Genomic DNA, 6,600 nt, shown 5'->3' with positions numbered 1-6,600 from the left:
AATATTAAAGCAGACATGCTGACCGTAGGGTTTTTTGTTTTTGTTTTTGGTGACTGTAGGTTTTAATTAAAGGTGTGTGGGTTGGGTGATGGGGTAGGTAGACCACACATGGGCAAATTCTACCTCTGTCATGCAATGTATCCAATCCAATCTCAAAAACTGGGCTTTTCTCTGGGACTTCAAAGGTCTTATTAAATGTTCTTTAATCTGCTCATATACAATGTTCAGATTCTTTCTCTCTCTTTCATCTCCCTTTCTGTCTTTTCTTTTTTCTAGTTTTTTTTTTCCCTCTTTTGTCCTTCCTTCAATTTTTGTTTGTTTCTTTCTGTCTTCTTCACAACATCCTTTACCGTAAACATGCACTGGATAATTATACATTAAATTCACAGGCATAATTATTTTTCATAGCCAAGCTAGGAGATACCACAGGAACAAAACATATATATATGTGTGTGTGTGTGTGTGTGTGTATATATATATATATATACACACACACATATACATACATATATATATTTAATGTGATAGCACATTTATATTAACTTAAGTGCTGTATGTCATATGCCACTAACTTGATGTAGAGATTTCTCTCCTAAAAATCTTCAATAAATTAGGAACAAAGGAAATGAGGCCCAAAATTGTTGAAATATGAGTTACATAAAGGCAATTTTATACTGACAACTACCTTTTGATATTCAGTTATTCATTCATTCACCTTCTCATTTGTTCTACTAAACTAATGTTCCTTTTCTGTGTGCGGTGGTGAAATGACTTGCCAGGGATTGAGAGAGTGATATTTCTTTGAGTGAGGGAGATTCTGTATAAAAGTTTAGAATATCTATAGGCCAATATAAAAGATTTTTTTAAGTGATTTTAATGTGAGTGATACTCTGAAGGTTGTGACTGATTATCTGAAGATACTGGGAAACATTCCTCCAATGGGATCCTTATAAGCATTTTATAACATTGATGTTATATTGACTTGTTAGACATCTTGTCTAATTTATAGCCAGTCCACCCTATTTTAGGCCTTGAATAGCTATTAACATTTAGAATTTACAGATAAACAGATAATAGATAAAATAATCGAATCTGATTACCCTTTACCCTTGTACAATGATCACCTTATATAGAAATGCTTTTCTTCTTCAGCATAATAATCTGTCGAAAGAGACATTTTCTTAATCACTGTCCTATAAGAGTTTCAGGTAATTATTGGGGGAAACCTGTTTTCTTTTATCAAAGTTGTTTCTTAGTGAGCCACGATCACCAGCCAATTAGAGATTTGTTTCATTTAGGTGAATGGGTGTTGGTTAAGCAACACAAGCCAATATTTAGGTTCATAATTCCCCATCAGAAACTATAAAAAATTCAAAGTACACTTCAATAACTCAGTTATACAAAAGTGTACAATATAATTAAGTTACTGTATGCTCTACCACAGAAAGATTTTTTTAAATTGAAGTATAGTTGATTTATGATATTGTGTTAGTTTCAGGTGTACATCAAAGAGATTCAGTTATTTTTCCAGATTATATTCCATTATAAGTTATTACAAGATATTGAATATAGTTTCCTGTGCTGTACAATAAATTCTTGTTGCTTAGCTATATATAGTAGTTTGTATCTGCTAATTGCATACTCCTAATTTGTCCCTCCCTCCCTCCCTCCCTCTCCCCTTTAGTAACAATAAGTTTGTTTTCTATGTCTGTGAGTCTGTTTCTATTTTGTATATAGATTCATTTGTGTTATTTCTTATATTCCACATATAAGTGATACCATATAGTATTTGTCTTTGACTTATTTTACTAATCATTATATTCTCTAGGTCCACCCATGTTGCTGCAAATGACAATATTTCATTCTTTTTTATGGCTGAGTAATATATGAGTAAGATTCCATTTCACATCTTTTTAAGCCAATCATCTGTTGATGGCCACTTGGTTGTTTCCATGTCTTGGCTATTATAAATAGTGCTGCAATGAACATTAAGGTACATATATCTTTTCAAATTAGGGTTTTTTTTTCTTCTGGGTATATAACCAGGAATGGGATTGTTGGATCATATGGTAACTCTATTTTTAGTTTTTTAAGGAACCTCTATACTCTTCTCCATAGGGGCTGCACCAATTTACATTCCAACCAACAGTGTAGGAAGGTTCCTTTTTCTACACACTCTCTTCAGCATTGATTATTTGTAAACTTTTTATGATGCCATTCTAACCAGTGTGAGGTGATACCTCGTAGTTTTGATTTGCATTTCTCTCATAATTAGCAGTGTTGAACATCTTTTCATGTGCCTCTTAGCGATCTATATATCTTTTCTGGAAAAATATCTATTTAGGTCTTTTGCCCATTTTTTGATTGGTTTGTTTGTTTTTTGATATTAAGTTGAATGAGCTGTTTGTATATTTTGGAGATTAACCCCTTGTCAGCTGCATCATTTGCAAATAATTTCTCCTGTTCTATAGGCTGTCAAAAAATTACAGATTTTTTGTGTTCTTTGTGTAGCTTGGTCTTCTTAATCTCTAACCTTGCCAGTTCAGTTGTTGATACTGATTATCTTAACTATATTATAACAAGGATTATATGAGGAAACTTTGTAAATTGTAATATTTGCATCAACTTGATAATGTTTAGAAACTTATTTTTTCCTCATGTTCAATAGCTAAAGAAGAAGTGATCTCAATATGATGAAGTTGATGCCAAACATCTAAACATGGAACCTGTTTTTGACAAAATAAATAAAACTTTCAAAAATAGTGTACACTTTCCTGTGAAGTTTATCTGATAATTAAAAAAACTGTATGTGATATTTATGTTGTTCTGTTTGGTTCATGTGGTAGTTCATGTATAAGGTGGGAGAATATGATTGATAATGTAATTCAGAACTTTGGGTATTAAATGAGCAGGGTTTCCTGAATAGAGTCAGCAATCAGGAGTTTTGTCTCTTTATATTACCATATTTTGTCTAGGGCACTCTTTTTATTTTATAGTAAAATAAGAAGCCAAGCATGAACAATAGAGACATTAAATATGTCGGCTATAAATAAAGGCAAGATAAATTTTAGAAGACAATAAATACGGATATGGGTAATATTGAAATAGAGTTCACCATAAAGTGTATGTCATAATATGTTATTCAAACTTATCAGTTTCTTATAGAGTCAGTAATTCATATGCAAACAATTTTTACTTTCACACAGATAATTAAAATGGATTCTCTTTGTTGTGTGAATTTCCTTTCTCCTTGATTCCAAATTAGTTCCCTTAGAGGGCTGGTTCATTTTTCTGAGACTAAACAGGATTCACCATCTTCCTTTTTCCTCTTTGGAATAGGCTGAAATTTTAAAATTCCCTTTTAGTTCAGCCACTAGTAATTTCACCTATGAAAGCTTTAAAATATTCAGAAAATCGGAAAGACTCATTAAGAATAAAGAAGTTTGTATTTGTATTTAAACAAACTAGAATATTGATTCTGGAAAAATTATCTAAACATATATAATCTTTAACTAAGGTGATTTTTATTCACATTAAATAGATCACATGAACAATAAAGTTGAGTTTGGACATAAAACCTTTGAACATTTGTTGAACTCAAAATTGTGATTTGTTTTTTTACTCGTTAGACTAAATACTAATTTGTTCTGTAAACTTTATGAAAATTCATGTAGGTAATACTCTTGGTCTATACTACTGAAGAAATTATCTGTGAGGTGTATTTCAAAAGAATGTGAATGTTCTGAAAACCAGCATCTGAACATAATCTCCAAGTATAAAAAGTGATGATTTAGCATACTAAAGTACTAAGGAGGTGGAAAGGTAGAAAAGTGACAATTTTTTTTTTTTTGCTGTTGGTGTTTTATTTGTACTTGATTTTGAAAATAGAGTAATTAAAAATGAGGGACAGACTATAATCAAAATGAGTTAGAAGGAATTTTGTTATGTTAGAATGAGTAAGGATAGTTGTTTCTCTTGTATTCATTTGTAGAACATGTAACAAGGCTATTCTTCAGATCAAGAATTTCAGTGAATTGATGGGCTGCAGAATTCAAACAGCACATTTAATGTATGTGCACATGTAACTTTATAGCTTATTATAGAATTTTTTCAGTCTAATTTCAATTTTCTAACCCTATACGTTCCTATCTCTTTTTTTCTGTTTTTTATATAATAAAGTTTGGATGGCACTTATCTGGTCCAAAGGTAACCATTTCAACCCTTTCCAACAAATGAATTAAAGACTTCAACAAACAAAACCTCAGTTGCATATCATTGCATCTTTATTCCATGCATCAATTTACCTCATGTCCTATAATTATGTGAATCCTTTAACTTGAATTGGAGAAGGACTTGAATTAACTTGAATATGGAACAACATAATGTTTTGTTTTGTTTCATTTTTTTCTTTCTTGGGAACTCTGTGAATTGATTATGTAAATACACAGCAAATTTGAAACTAAAAGTCACAAACCACGTCTTAAAATCTAGACATAATTTTCCCTGCCGCGATAGGATAGAAGCACACTTTATTTTATTTTGAAATTAAGATCGGTAATTTACCAATACAATAAACTTTTCTGCAGTGGTGTGAGGGGATCTGGATAGTCAGATGAAAATTACAACTTCTGATTTTAATAAAATTACTGCTAAATTCCTTTGTGGAAGCATTACTCTCTAAAACCTTAAGCTTGGTGACTTAAAACCTCAGGCATTTATTTTTTCACAGTCCTGGAAGCTAGAAATTCAATATCAAGGTGTCAGTAGGACCATGTTTCCTCTGACGGCTTTAGGAAAAAATCCTTCCTTGCCTCCTCCTAGCTTCTGGTGGACCCTGCGACCCTTGGCATTCCTTAGCTTGTAACTGCATCACCTCAATCTCTGCCTTTGCCCTCACATAGCCTTCTTCCCTCTGTATGTCTCTTTTGATATGTCCTCTCTTCTTATAAGGACATCAGTCACTGGATTTAGATCCCAGCCTAATCCAGTATGACTCCATCTTAATTAATTACATCTGCAAAAACCCTTTTTCCAAATGAGGTTACATTTTGGGGTTCTGGTTAGACATGAATCTTGGGAGGACACTATTCAATCCACTACAATTACCAGTTAAAAATTTTAGGTAAATGTATTATATTTGTAGATCAGAGGAATTATGTAAACTGAGCATGTGGAACAAGTAGAAGACTGACAAATGGATGATAGAGATGGATGAAATGGAAAATAAATCTAAATGTAGTACTAACTTCATTTTGGGAGGGACCCTGGCTGTCTGTAAGGCCAGGTTTTTTATAAAGGGTGCCCCTGTACCTCCAAATTGCTGACTTGGCTGACAACTCTGAAGTCATCTTGTCCATTCCAGCCTTCAGTGTGATCGACAGTGGTTCTCATGCTGGCAACAAGCTGGCCATGCAAGAAACTCTGGTCCTCCCTGTTGGTGAAGCAAACTTCAGGGAAGCCATGCACATTGGAGAGGAGGTTTACCACAACCTGAAGAATGTCATCAAGAAGAAATATGGGAAAGATGCCACCAATGTGGGGGATGAAGGCTGGTTTGCTCCTGAAGAATAAAGAAGCTCTGGAGTTGCTGAAGAATGAGATCAGGACAGCTGGCTACACCGATGAGGTTGTCATTGGCATGGACTTGGCTGCCTCTGAATTCTTCAGGTCAGGGAAGTATGACCTGGACTTCAAGTCTCCCAATGATCTCAGCAGGTACGCCACACCTGACCAGTTGTTCGACCTGTACAATTCCTTCATCAAGGACTACCCACTGGTGTCTATTAAAGATCTCTTTGACCAAGATGACTGGAAAGCTTGGCAGAAGTTCACTGCTAGTACAGGAATCCAGGTAGTGGGGGAGATAATCTCTCAGTGACCAGCCTGAAGCAGATTTCCAAGGCGGTGGGTGAGAAATCATGCAACTGCCTCCTGCTCAAAGTGTACCAGATCGGCTCCATGGCCAATTCTCTTCAGGTGTGCAAACTGGCTCAGTCCGATGGGTGGGGCATCATGGTGTCTTATAACGCATAACCGAAGTTATCTTCATTGCTTACCTGGTGGTGGAGCCCTGCACTGGGCAGATCAAGACTGGTACACCTTGCCTAACCCAGTGCTTGGCCAACTACAACCAGATCCTCATAATTGAAGAAGAACTGGGCAGCAAGGCTAAATCTGCTAGCAAGTAGTTCAGAAACCGGGTAGCCAAGTAAGTTCTGGGCAGGTGAGCACCTGAGCCTTTCAGTCACTAGTCGGCTGGCTAGAACCCTGCTTCTGATGTTTGCACAGATAACTCAAGGTCTCAGTTGATACATGTAGGGGCTTCTGGTAGTTAATGCCCTTCTGTTATCCCTGTGATGTTCTCTCACTGCTTCCTTAGAACTGCTTGAGAAGCCAAGTGGACCATCTGAAACCCTGTTGGAAACCTTAGCTCTGTAATCATGTCATTGACCCAAATCATAGTTTTTCTCATCTTTCTTTCCACCAACTGTCTGGAGCCATGAGAATCTACGGTGCAATCTCTGAGGTGTCCACAGGCAAGATCCTTAGTGGTTTTGTGTGCAAAATAGAAAGACCTCAGTGACCAGTAAAAAGAAATTA

General features: G+C 35.2%; 1 pseudogene; it reads left to right on the top strand.

Annotated features, from left to right (window-relative positions):
* Positions 1-5,165: 5,165 nt before the first annotated feature.
* Positions 5,166-6,212, top strand: LOC118895830 (annotated as a pseudogene).
* Positions 6,213-6,600: the final 388 nt, after the last annotated feature.

Source organism: Balaenoptera musculus, chromosome 5 (assembly GCF_009873245.2).
Source record: "Balaenoptera musculus isolate JJ_BM4_2016_0621 chromosome 5, mBalMus1.pri.v3, whole genome shotgun sequence".
In the NCBI taxonomy this organism is placed as follows: domain Eukaryota; kingdom Metazoa; phylum Chordata; class Mammalia; order Artiodactyla; family Balaenopteridae; genus Balaenoptera; species Balaenoptera musculus.
Note: the sequence above shows the minus strand (reverse complement) of the source record. Positions and strands in the feature narration are given on the sequence as shown.